Source organism: Miniopterus schreibersii (genome assembly GCF_964146895.1).
Source record: "Miniopterus schreibersii genome assembly, chromosome: 7".
NCBI lineage: Eukaryota > Metazoa > Chordata > Mammalia > Chiroptera > Miniopteridae > Miniopterus > Miniopterus schreibersii.
In genome coordinates this window covers 57,452,616-57,466,589 of record NC_138108.1, presented here as the reverse complement: position 1 = coordinate 57,466,589, position 13,974 = coordinate 57,452,616, and positions in this window count along the sequence as shown.

Here is a 13,974-nt window from a genome sequence, read left to right as displayed (position 1 = left end):
CCAAATTTTAACAGAAAAAGTCTAGTTCAGAAACATTTCCCAAGCTCTTTAAGGAATGGCCCAATTCGTTGTTTTCAATAGAAGACTCACTATTTATTTTTATTAACCAATTGAGGCTTTTTCTACTACTATAAGTTATTATAAAAATACATAGTGGTTTATTTTCAGGTAATTGCTTCTGCTTTTGAGGAAAAGATTTGAAGGTGACAAATAAAATGTCACCTTTTTAAAATATGATAGGTTAAGCAATTACCTGGTTGCTGGAGTTAATGAGAAAATTATGGCTGAACCCAAATGAACCATGGTTGCCACTGAAGGACAAGCAAAGAAAATAGAAAGTGAAGCCAATGTAAACCTGACCCCCTGGGCTCCTTACAGACGTCCCTAAGTTCAGATACACCGACCAGGTAACCAGACTAAGCACGGTGCCTCTATCAAGGGGCCACACTGCTGCCAAAATTTACCTCTAGAATATACGGGCACCACTTTTCAAGAGCAATAAACAGTTCATCAAAAAGACTAAACATATCATTCAGCATCTGGTGGATGCTTCAACATGCAGGAGGTTGGATTAAATTAGTTCCTTTGAATTAAGATATATTTCATATTTTCTCAGTTCTAAGATGTCTTCCATTTTAAGACATACCAAATATTTGATAACATCCTTTTAGGGAAATTAAACACACACTTTAACAAGAATACAAATAGAATATTTTTTGAGTATCAAAACTAACATAGACTCATCCATATGATTGCATGCCACTTTAATTTTTATTATCACAATTAACATTGATCTCAAATTTTCTGGACCATCAGAGTTGAGGGGAATCCTTTCCTACCATCGGCCACCCTGCTTAGCATCATGTGGCATCTGAATAACATGCTGAACCTGCCCTGCAGCATCCATACCCTTCTCTCAGTTTCCAGTGCAGTCAGAGGTTCCTGCCTACAATGCTTAAGCCTCATATTTTCAAACTACTTTATTTTCCATTTATTCTCAACCTGTTTATTCTGGTCATTTAAAAATGTACTGCCTGCATCACAGAGTTTAGCTCTTCATTGGCTAATGTCTTGTTTTCATGAGATAACATGTAGAAGTGCTTTCAAAACTCTAAAATGTTTCCTATTTATTCTTATTGTTTAAATATGTACCTCTTCTCTTCCCCCTTCCCGCCCTCCAAACTGAAGTCCTTGTGAGAGCAGACTGTCTTCTGCCACCTTTATGTGCTGCACAGGGCTCAAAATACCTCTAGCCTGTGCTTGGTATATATTTGTTCACTTACAGTAAAGGACATAACAGGTAGGCGATCAACAGGTTGGCATTTTTATCTAAGAAGTGGGCAGTGTTGGTTTGTCCAGGAGCTAACTCTGGCATGTGAGTAGCCTGTCCCCACACCTGATCTGCCTTAGTTTATGCATGTGAAAGAACAGGAGAGAAATAAAAGAGCCACTATTTTGTGATTATTAGGATTTTTCAAAACACCTGGGGTAGTGGGTCCTAACTCAGCTCTGCGGTCCATGTAGTTTACTTGCACTCACATGAGAGAATTGTATGAATTTAAAGAATCATAAAATGAAGCAGTCACTCCTGTTTCCTGTTTTCATGCCTCTTGCTTTCAACTAAAAACTAATCCTCAGAAAAATACTGGGTTAGTCAGCAATACTGATAGAAGAAGAAAAAACACTGACCACTAAAAAAATCCCTACAAGAAAAAGATGCCTCCACATAATGTGGATAAATGAGTCCAATTTTATCCCCTAGAATAAACACTGAAAATCCATCCTTTATTTTCTAAAAGTCTTTGCTTCTCCTGGAAATAGTAAACACCTTGTAAGGAGGTTTGTCTGCTGTTCAGTTGTACCATTATGAGACTCTGTCTAAATGGTATATATATCCCTTATTCCCATAACACAGACACAGTTAATTTTCTGAATGTTTTATAAGGGGCTATCCAAGTTTATGCAAAGCATGACTCTCTCTGGCTACTGCCACTATTTTTCTATGCTCTTCTTGGTAGGTGGTAAGTATTTATCTCTGATTCCTCTCAGAATACTAACTGCATTCATGTAATATATCTTGAGCAATAACAGCATACCTTATAGCTATAGGGCATGTTGTATGACACTGTCTATATCCACTGAATTCTCTAACTGTAGGTGACAGAATGCAAATCAGAAACATTTTGTGCAACATGTATTCTTTAAGAACAGTGAGACTGTAAGATGTGCTCAATAAGAAGATGTTGTCTTCTACTACTTGATTATGTATTTATTCAATGTCTGCCACATCACCCATGTTGATATGATGTAAACACCAAGAATGTACATTGTTGAGTTGAATTCAATGATCTCAAGCATCCAACATCTCTTAAATTCAGTAAAAGCTGTTTCACTTTATTCATTTATCTATTTTGTTCACCTTTGTTATATAGATAAATATCATCTAAAGATCTTACTTAACTATGTTAGGACATTTTAATATTGGTTCCTAAAGAAGATTGTTCTAACTTAAAAACAATTCTCTCTAGCTCTGTGTGAAATCTCTCTCTCTCTCTCATTACCATTTTTGGTCTAATGAGCCTTTATGGTCTTTGTTCAGGTACAAAGGCATGATTAAGTCAGTCAATGTCTATTACCAAATATTTATTAAATCCATACCATGTGCTGGGTACTAGTCTTGATTTCAGGGAACAAAACAAATCCTTGCTCCCCAAAAGCTTGTATTCATACATATATAAATAGTAGAAATTTTAAAAATAAAATAAAATATTAAAAAATGTAACCCATGATAATGTTAACAACTATAAATCAACTAATGTGAGAGAAGCTGGCTGGGAGTGGGGGACATTCGGTAGTTCTTATTTAACTATGTTGGCCTGGGGAAGTTTCTTGGAGGAGGTGACATTTAAGCTTATTTCTGAATGTGGAGAAGCAACAGTCATGTGCTGAGGAATAAATATTTCGAGCTACTGTGACTGAGACGTAACAGACATGGGAGAAAATACAGGGTAATGGACTTGAGAGGTAGGCAAATGCCAGATCATGTAAGGTCTGGTAAATTCTGATTAAAAAAATTAAAAGATTAACTACAATGAGGTAGAAAAGTTGTGGTCATGAAAACTGTTACAGAAGGCCAGACTAGAGATGATATCTTTGACTCTGGTTGAAGTAGTGAAGTTCAAATCCAAAATAGATACTGTAAGTAGAACAATAGGTTGTACTAGTGAGTTGAATGTGGAATGGAAAGAAAGTGACAAATTAAAGACAGGATTTGGCCCTGGCTGGTGTGGCTCAGTGGTTAGAGTGACACCCTGTGCACCAAAGGATTGAGGGTTTGATTACCAGTTAAGGGCATGTACCTGGGTTGCAAGTTTGACCCCCAGCCCTGGTCAGGCCCATGTGGGAGACAACTGATTGATGTGTCTCTCTCATATCGATATTTCTCTTTGTAAAAAATCAATGGAAAAATATCCTCAGGTAAGGATTAACAAACAAACAAACAAACAAACAAAGACAGGATCTGACCCTAGAAGCTACTAGATGGATAATATTACCATTTATTTAAATGTCAGAGACTTGGTAGGTTGCAGATTCTGGGGTCTGTGTTGGGGTGAGAGGATGGGGAACCTGTGGTTCTTTATTCTGGCCATGCTAAGTTTGTGGGACTACTGGATTTTTAGGTAAGCAGTTGACTATTAATCTGGAGTTCAGCAACAACGTCAGAGTTAGAAATACTCATCTGAGAGTTACTGGCATAAAGATCATTTTCAAAGCCATGAGAAAGAGAGCAACTGTAGTTACAGAGGAGAAAATATCTGGAACAGACTTAAGGGACATCAATGGTTAGACAGTTGGGAAAGACCCTGAAGTTGAAGAAAAACAAGGCTTCCTCTAAGCCTAGAGAAGAATATATTCAAGAAGAAAAGGGCATCGAGAGCTGCTAAGTAAAAGACTTCTCTAACAGGAAGGTGATCAACAAGTTGGCAGCTACAGGTCTTTGGAGATCTTAATAAATTAGGTCATATCACTAGATGCTTCATTTAGACTGGATTGAGGGGAGAACAGGAAGTAAAGGAGTGGAAACTATAGATATACAGAAGCTTGCTAGAAGTCTTGCTATGGAGATAGAGAAATAAGGTAATTGGTTGGAGCCAAGGCAATTTTTTGTTGTAAGATGAGTGACTCGTGGTGGTGGGACTGAAAAAAATAAAACAAAAGGAGTGATAGCAAAGAAAAAGGGAATGTTGGTAGAGCAAATAGCAAGAGAAATTATGAGGCCAAGGGATCCAGACCCTGAGTGAAGGGTTTGTTTTAGGTAAGAACAGGGTCACCTCATCTGTGTCATGGTAGGAAAGACAGTAAATGAGCACAGGTACAAAGACTGACAGACTTGGAGGCAGCTCAATAGCAAATTGTAATGATGTGCTCTGTCAAATACAGCAATCAATTATTTTGTAAATAGTCGCTAGCTGTAGATGTTCTTTATTAAAGGTCAAACACAGCAGCTTTACAATTGTTAGAAGAAGAATAAAGGAAATATTGTCACATATATGTGTATACATATATATATATCAGTCATATATATATCACTAAAATTTAAATTTTCCCATTGAAACTATCATTATCAAATACATTGATGAGAGAAAAAATTCAAAATAGAAAGTAAAGACAGAATTCATCTGCTTGAAAAATATATGAAAATGATACCAAATAATGTTGATCTTAACAACAACTTCCTTTGTTGTCAGCAGACACATTTTCAAGGCTTCCACATTTTCATTTAAAAGAAAATAGGGCAACTGTCAATTTGAATTACTTTATCCTGCTTTGCATAATAATTTACATATTTATCCACCAAGAATGCTCTAATAAAGAGCAATGTCCCATGAGAGATGAAAAGGCTTGATTCTTGAATCACAAACCCTCTTTTCCAGCAGCAAAATTGTAGCATTGAGAAAGACAATGGGCCAGGTCAGAGGTTTGTAGTTTATTTTTTTACTGTGAAATTCTGTTACACCAGATTTCTTGGAGCAATTCTTGTCAACACTGCCCCAGTTAAAACAGTTTTTGGTTTTTAACCATGAAAAATAATTCTCGCCTAAAACAAGATGATCACAAGAAAGCTTCTATTCACTCCCAACAAAAGTGAAGCCAACTTTTTTGGGGGGAAAGAAAAAATTTATTTGTTCGCTGTTTTTATTTACTAGTAATTTAAATGTTTATGATATCCTCTACTTAACAAATAAAGGTTCTGGCCTTTAGACTTCAAGCCGATGCTGTGAGTTGCTGAGAGTTTTGAGAACCCTCCTCAAGGTTTTTTTATCAGTCATAAAGTTGTCTAGATGGAGCCTAAAGTTTTAGGTCTCTCTCGACTTTGCACTTCTCTGTGATGGGGCATATCTGGCGCTGGGATAAACTCATTCGGGCTGCTCCCTAACACTCTCCCTGCTGTGCAGGCTCTCTGTGCTGCTTTCACAATTTCTCCAAGCAGAGCGCATCAAAAAAGACCACATGGAGCCCGGAGAAGGTGATCACATGTATGCCAGAGATTTTAGGCGTCCAAACTTTGGACAGGCTATTAAAAGTTGAAATACCTAAGCACGCCTATGACATTAAATGAAATCCCACTGCTAACACTTGCACTGATGATTGAATGCCAGCTCCAATTGCCTCACCGTGGCTCCCACAGAGAACTACCCACTGTGGCGGCACCCTCACTGCTCATCCTTCCTTCTCCTGTACCTGACTTTTCACTGCTCCGCAAGACAACCGGTGAGGTTGAATCCCCACAAGGCTCAGCGTGCTATTTTAATCTGATCGTTAGTTAAGTGCTTTTCAAAGAATGTTCCTTAGAGCCCTAAAGCCTCATGGATGAGTGTCAGAGTCACTGCTGGGAAGTATTTCTTCAGGGTAACTAGGAACTATCTTTCCTTTTCAAACAGAGCATCTCCATTCCTCTTTATTTTGTAAAGAACTCTTTACTAGGATTCTGCCATATGTTTTCTTCTGAGAAACTATTCTGCTTTGGAAAAAAGAAGTTAAAAAACTACAGAAATTATTCATATCGATAGAATTAGTCTGTGAATCCTTCTGGGTTGAATTTTCACAGTAACATTTTAGAGGCAATGCTTTGACCTTGTGGGTCCAAAACAAAGTGTAAGTGAAGGATGGACATTTATGGTCATTTCATTTCTATGTGGTCTTAAATCACATGGACAGCCAGCCTGCCCAGCCTAGAGCTGGGGAGAGAAACGTTGCTTCCTTGTAGCAACAAGGGAAACATTCTCTCTGGATATCTTAGAAAATATCTAACATGTCCCTCCTTCCCCATTTCTGTGTGTCCCTATTTGTTTGTTTCTTTTTTTGCAGTCTTCGCTTTGGTACAGAACTAGGAGTACAAAGGGGAATTTGTATTTTCTTTGAAAAAACGTAAAAGCCAGTTAAATAAGAGCTCATTTACAATGTCTCCCACTTCCCTTAGTGGGTCAAGAATAGAAATTCTAAATGGTGCTTCAGTCACTGAAGACCCTCAGCATTAATCGGAAAAGAAACCGTAATATGACGCAAGGTCTTTTTCCGTCTGCATGAAGTAGTCACAAGAAGGGAGCTTCTGCCCCAGGCCCACCTTTTCCAACCCCCCTGGTGACTGGGCAGTACTTAATCTTGTGAAACAGCACTATGGAACTAGGAGCTGAAACATGCGAAGAACTTTCATCACCTTCAGGGTTCCCTTTTGTTTAATCTTTACTTTTGGGGGGAACTCTTTTCATATTTAATGAAACTAGATGCTTGCCTTATAACAGCTTGCTAGATGTCGGGGAGTTCTTTCTTCATTTGGGTGGGGGGACTAGAGATGAGAGAGTAGACTTGCTTTTCCTCAGTTCACTCCCACATCTACCTTCTAAGGACAGCTTAGTTGATTATGGCATGAATCATCTTAAAGCAAGAATCTGGAGGAAAATTCTAGCTTCTACACAGAAAAAGGAATTTCTATCTTCTGGGCCTCACAGTCAGCGAGCGCCTGCAGCCGCACTGTCAGCGAGGGTGAGTGGGAACAGAAGCCATCTCCCCGGCTTGGCTAATCACCACGTGGGAAGAAAGTGGCCCTCGCTGCCTGCTGCTGCTGCAAGGGCGTAAATGTTGTTTTTCCCTGATGGAGCCCTCGCACAGTCGGGTATGTGTTGCAAAACGGAGGGAATTACCGACGGCTGTAATTATAGTGACTCATTGACACAAATGCTGAGAGGCAGATGCGGCATAAATAACGAGAGAACACAAAGACGACTCTTCATTATCAAATCCAGCCTCGGGTCCTCATCATGCGGGAAGCAGCCAAGGGCACAAAGGCCAACCGTAGGAACTGCTATCGCCCCCAAGGCTCCTCGATTATTCCCCCACCCAGAGGACTGAGTGGAGGGTCCCAGAGCTCTGACCTGTTAGAGTAAAGCAAACACGCAAACATGAGCCATCCCTTAAGATCGCAAACTGTGTGGCGGCACATGGACACTGCCATAAGGGTAGAATAAATAGGGCACGTTAGGGGAATGTGCCAAAGCCACAAAGCAAAAGGGAAAACAAAACCAAAGCACGACTCCACCAAAAGTCAGGCTAACCACGAAGACACAATAACAAAAAACGCAATCAGATCAAATCCGTCAGGAACCTGGCTGGCAGCCCCCGCTGACAGACAATGCAGCTTTGGAGTCAGGCCTATCAGGGTGACTTTGGGGAGTTGATTGTGTTCTCCCAGCCACAGTTATCTCCTTTATAAAATGAGGGAATTAGTAGCCCTTACCCTGCAGGGTTGTGGGAATAAACAGTGCTGGGTGTGCTCAGAGAATGGTGGGATTTGTTGCTATTTTTCAATAAAAATGGGATCTGGATATGGGTTGAGAAGTGCTCAGTGCAGAGGACTTCTCTTATCGCCCCCTTTCCCTTCCCACGTCCACTTCTCTCTTCCCACCCTGAGATATATACTCATCCATATAGTAGAAGTGGAACGCTTATTGAGCACATTAATCGAAGTAAACTAATGAACGATTCAGAGGAAGAACATGAAGTTATTATCTGTTTTATTATTTATATAATTCACCCAAGTTTATGCTGGAATCAGATCCAGATTCTAGAGGAAGCCCAGATAGTTTTAAAGGCATGGACTCAGGAGACTGGGTTTAAATCCCAACTCCCACTCCCTGCCTTGTGACGCTGGGCCCTTCGTCTCTCTGCATTCCAGTTTTCTCTCTGTGAAGCAGGGAACAGGATCCACATAATGGATCAAATATGAGAATTATAGGCATTCATTTTGGTAAAGTGCTCAGAATATTGCCTGGAACCTAGCAAGTGCTATTTGTATGTTTACTAAATAAATAAACACAAATAGACAGTGTGGTGGAATGTCTCCACATACAGCGGATAACTAATCAAAATAAAAATTTTACCATTTTATTCTGCTTTTTATTAGAAATGTACAAAATTAAAAATTTCAGTTAAAGGTTCTGATGATGATAGTGAATACTGATTTTAACTTTATATCTTTTTGAAGAAAAAAAATAGTAAGACTTGTCTGGAGTAATATGATGTAAGGTAAAGCATTGTGAGTATAGTCAACAATATTGTAGTAACTATGTATGGCACTACAAAAGAGTTGAGGCAGGAAATCAGGAATCCAGTATTCTCAGTATGCTATGCCTGGGGCAGATCTCCAGTCCTACAAGTGAGGGCTGGGTGGGGAACTTGGCTGTGCCTGCCAGGAATGGAGCTTCTGCAAGTAGGAGTGAAGGGTTGGGGGAGGGGGAGTGAGAAACATCTGCAGTCTGTACCTCTCATGATCAAACTGTAGCTCCAGGCAAGGAGCAGGGAAGGGGGAGGGGGATCATGGGACAAGAGGAATGGGGGGGGGGGGCCTCTGTCTTGACCACACCTATCTGGAGTAAGGTCTTAAGTCTTACAGCTGCCATAACACAGAACTTGGAGGTGATAGAAGGTAATGGAGTGAATTGTAGCACAAATGCCACAAATTCTTGTTGCTCTAACTGAGGTTTAACGGATTTTTCCGGAATGAATGTTTCTCCATTTGCTGTGTGCACTTAGGGGGTGGGGAGAAGATACTGTGGAAGAAAATTCTATATAGGTTTGGTAATGGACTGGGTGGGAAAAGGGAAGAAAAATTAAAAATCAAAGGTTTCATATAGTCCCTAAGGCAAACAACCTGGTTGCCATTTACAGAAATAGGGAATGCAGACAAAGGCTCTGGTTTGCAGTGGAAGCTAGTGGATTTGGAGATTAGTCTTGATGAGCATAAAGTGCATTGCCTCTTCAGGAAGGTCTGGATCCATCAGGCAATTGTTTGGTACAAAATTTGTTTGATACAGGGTGGACAGAGCCAGTGGCTTCATCATGAAATTATTTCACACAAAAAGGTTTTATTGTTTCTAAAAGATCCTTCTGGTGATCTATTGCCATGCCTCTATATAGGAAATAAAATAGAGCATTAATATATTGTGAAACTCCTGGTCTCTCTTCCTTCTGTATGTTTTTATGTGTGTGTCCCTGCGCATGTATTTAAAGCAAGGATGCCTACACCTTTGCCTAAAGTTCAATAAATTTTCAATTGAAACAAAAGGATACATTGAGATTAATTATCAGGATATTTGCCTTAGAAAGTTATTTTACTTTGGTGCCTCAGATGAATTCTCATTTCTACTTTTTAGTACTTTGTGTTTCAGCCACTCATTTTTTTCTATTTCTTTCCTTCATCTCCAGCTATATTAAGTCCTACAGTTATGACCAGTTCAGCACAAGTTATTCTTTTTTTTTTTTTTTTTAATATGTCTTTATTGATTTCAGAGAGAGGAAGGGAGAGGGAGAAAGAGAGATAGAAACATCAACGATGAGAGAGTCATTGATCAGCTGCCTGTTGCATGCCCCCTACTGGGGATGGAGCCCGCAACCCAGCCTGTGCCCTGACTCAGAATCAAACCGAGATCTCCGGGATCATAGGTCAATGGCCGGGCTAGCACAGGTTATTCTTAAGAGAGTCATCAGATTTCATAACTTGAAATAACAATAACAACAGTTGATGTTTATTAAGCACTTAGTATATACCAGATGCTATAATAAGGCTTTTAATATATCAACCCTTTTGATCCTCACATACATGCTCTGCAGTAGGTACAGTTATTTTCTTCGTATTACACGTAAGAAAACTGAAGCAAATGCAGTGACTCGGTCAGATTTACATGGCCAGCACATGTGGCAGAAGCAGGATCCAGGCTACAATCTGATGAAAGAGCTAGAGGCATCATTTTCATTAAGCATGAAAATCTATAATTATCAGAGCCAACATTTTCCTTGACTGCTTCAGATGATCTTTATAAAAATAAAATCAAAGAATGTATCTTAACTTTCTCAGATCTTAAGTACTTGGAGATTAAAATACAAATCACATACTGTTCTACTGAAAAATTATTTCTAGCAACTTATAGTCAAAACCTACAGGTTCAACAAATATGAACTTATTAGACAATACAACTTGAATATTATTAACAGAAAGGATAGTTTACAATGGGTTTGGAAAAGGAAATGTATCATCTTAATAGCAAGCCTGTCTCTTTCATTAATGCCATTCTCCTTTCCTTTCCTTGTAAAATAGTTTTCACTCTTTATATCCCTTTCCCTTTGCTGAAATCTTTCATTGATTATTTAATCCCAATAGGACTGGTCTCCAAACTTCAATTGTTCAGCCAGTTCAACAGTTGAATAAATATTATTGGACTCAAAAGGCAAAGCTCTTGGATGAAATAGACATGAGTATATTACTCAGAGTATTATTTGATGCAGAATGATGGACAGAACGCTATTCTAATGTTTCATCCTATTCCACATTTCAGACAGCAGTTCCACAAGCTCAGAGGCAGCCAAAGGCCTCAGGACTTTTCATAAGAAAGGAACACGCACACACCAGAGTCCAGGTCTGATAGTTATAATTATTTAAATGAAACATTTAAATCAAGCTCTAGTAAAGATCCAGCTAGTAATTTTAAGACTGGAAGTAGTATTGGAAACACTTGTTAGATTTTTAAATGCCATTACAGCTGCCAGTTGAAAAGAAACAGTCATGCCTATTCCTATGTTTAATCCAGGGAAGTATATACTAGAATAAGTGCTAATTGTTAGTGAGGAAAAAAATATATCTAAAGCACTTATAATTAGCACTTAAAGTCTGGGTCTTTGGCCCAAGTTATTTAGTCTGTTGTGACAATAAGTTGTTTTGTATTTTTGTTGTGGAGCCTTAGTCAAAATCCTCTGTTTTGCCTCTTGTATACCCTCTGGCTTTGTGAACAAAAAAATGCACTAAGATAATCCATGAACAATATTTAAATTCATTTCCTTCACTCACAGCAAATAAGTTACAAGCCACAAACCTGGTAAAATGCAATATTCTTTATGGGAAAGTGGATTCAAATATATTTACCTAATTCCATGGCAGAATCGAGACCCTTCTTAGACTGTGATCTGGAAATTGTACCAGCAAATGAACTATGAGAAGAACCTATTTTTCTAAGGGTTAAGATGGGACAACATATGTATATTTGTCTCTCTTCTCCTTGCTCATTACCATAGACCATTCCAATGGAGAGGAGGTGTAGGGAGGAAATTTGCCTCAATGATTCTTACTGCGCTTTTCAGTCACTTTCCATATTGGGTGCAGAGAGCTGATGGGCTGTCCTAATTTCAGGAATACGATAAAAGCTTTGCTGTTTTACTGATCTTCTCGTTCACTGTAGCAAGATAGCCCAATACAGCAAAAAAGGGTAAGTAGAATTCATTTTCATCTAAAAAAGGCCCACTAGGCTCCTCTCCCTTGAAATATGATGAAGAATTAGACTCATTCATGAGAGTCAAGTATTTAATTTGGTTGTAAAAATATTTACTTGTGTGCTCCTAAAAAGAATCTGTGGGCATTTGGGACCCTAACTAACAGTATGATCTTAAAGTTCTGCCCTTTGGGAATTACTTACATTTGCATCTATTTTCTAAACATTTCTAGAATTTACCTTTAATTTTGGAGTTGAAAAACAAAACAAAACTACAAAACACTGAAACCAAGAATTCAATCACACCTGAATAGGTTGTGCACAGATGTCTCATACAAGTTACTTCATAGCTGAAAGACAAAAAAAAAAAAAAAAAATTAAGGGAGAAACCAATATTATTTCTTAATGGAATATGGAAGGTCATAACTGAGTACTCTCAAGGTACTAATAACCACTGGGTAATTCGTTTATTAGCTGATTAATTTTTATAGAGCCAGAAAATTTGAAAATGATGCTTAAATCCTTTGTCAAAAACTCTCTGATCTTGCTTGTCTAAATGCAATTTATATTAAAAATAGTGAACATAATTCTGAAATATCATAGGATACTTCGAATCAAATAGATCAACTTAAGAAATTGCATTGTTTTAAAACAGATTACTTATATTCCCTAATCTTCTGTGTTCCCTGTCTCCAGTTCATTCTTCAAAATCTTCATTATCATTTTCCAGCTTGAATATATCAAGGCTAAGAAATAATCTTGTTCAAACACAAGCACACAGCTTGATTTCCCTCAGCCTATGGGAAATATTGAAGGTGGTGTTTAGTTTAAAGGATATGATTAGAAGTAGTTCAAATATAAAAGTGCAGCCTGCCTTTTCTCAGTGTTCACCATCCTGTAGGAATTAATGAAATCACATTCATATTGACAATTCAGTTATCACTATCTTTGCTAACACGAGAACCTTAGATCTATATAAAGTCCCTTCTATGTATTTTTTGGTGTGCTCAAGGGAGTGTTACAAGTGCTAGCAATCCATGCCAAAGTGTAGCTAATACTCAGTTTCTTAATACCCTCCAAAACTGAGCTCACTCTGAATAACAGTGTTCTGTGATGATGTATTATAGTGGGGTTTTTTTCCATTCTGTCTCATAGTCTATTAAACACTCTTCAAATCAGTACTTGCTCTCCAGTATCTTATAGTATTTGGGGAAACATCCCCTTCAGTTTCGAGTTGTTTTGCTTTCCCATGTATCAGAATTTATTCCTAGGACCCACACATGCAACCATTGCATTAGTTCAGGTGCAGATCACATAAGATCCACCATAGTATGCTCAGAATCACAAATATAACTTTGCGGCTGGCTCAGTGCCTTAGTACCTAACTCCCTCCTCCCCTCAATATATTGTTATTCTCTGGAAAGAGCCCCCAGCCCCTCAGCTCACAGGTTTTGTTTGGCTCATGCTAGCAGTTAATCAGATATGCCTAGACCTGTCCCCAAACCAGACTGAACTCAAACTGGAACTTCTGATCATAATAAATATATCATTATATATGTCATTATATATAAATATGTTATTATATATAAAAAATTAAATATGTCATTATATATAAAAAATTAAGTTACCAAATACTACTGGGTTTTTAAGAGGAAGACATTAATATTATATAAAAGATTTGAATCAGTTGCGATTAAGCTGATCACTTTCTGAGCTTGCATTTTCCAGAGAAGTCCAACTTGATGAGCCTTGGAGGAGAATTACCGTAGGAAACCGTGAACAATGCTGCCTCTTGCCAAAGCATCGTAAAGCTGCCTGGAAGAATTAGCTCAAGACCGCAGTCAGTAGAATCTTCTTTACTTTCATGTGGGTAACACCAGCCTTTCAGTGGGGAGAGGAAGGAACAGCAGTTGGTGTTCGGGTCTGCGGAGACGCAGGGAGCAGGCACATGTTGAAGGTCATCTCTACAGTCTGTCACGTTGTGGGAAGTGTGGAGGGGGGGCATTTCTTCATTCTCCACTCATATCAAAAAATGTATCTAATCATGTCCCTTTGAGCAAAAGGAGGAAAAAACTTGGAAAGCATCAGTGTTCTTTGGCTCGCTTGACAGTGCATGAATTATCAACATATATGAAATTATTCATTTATGCAAAACTAT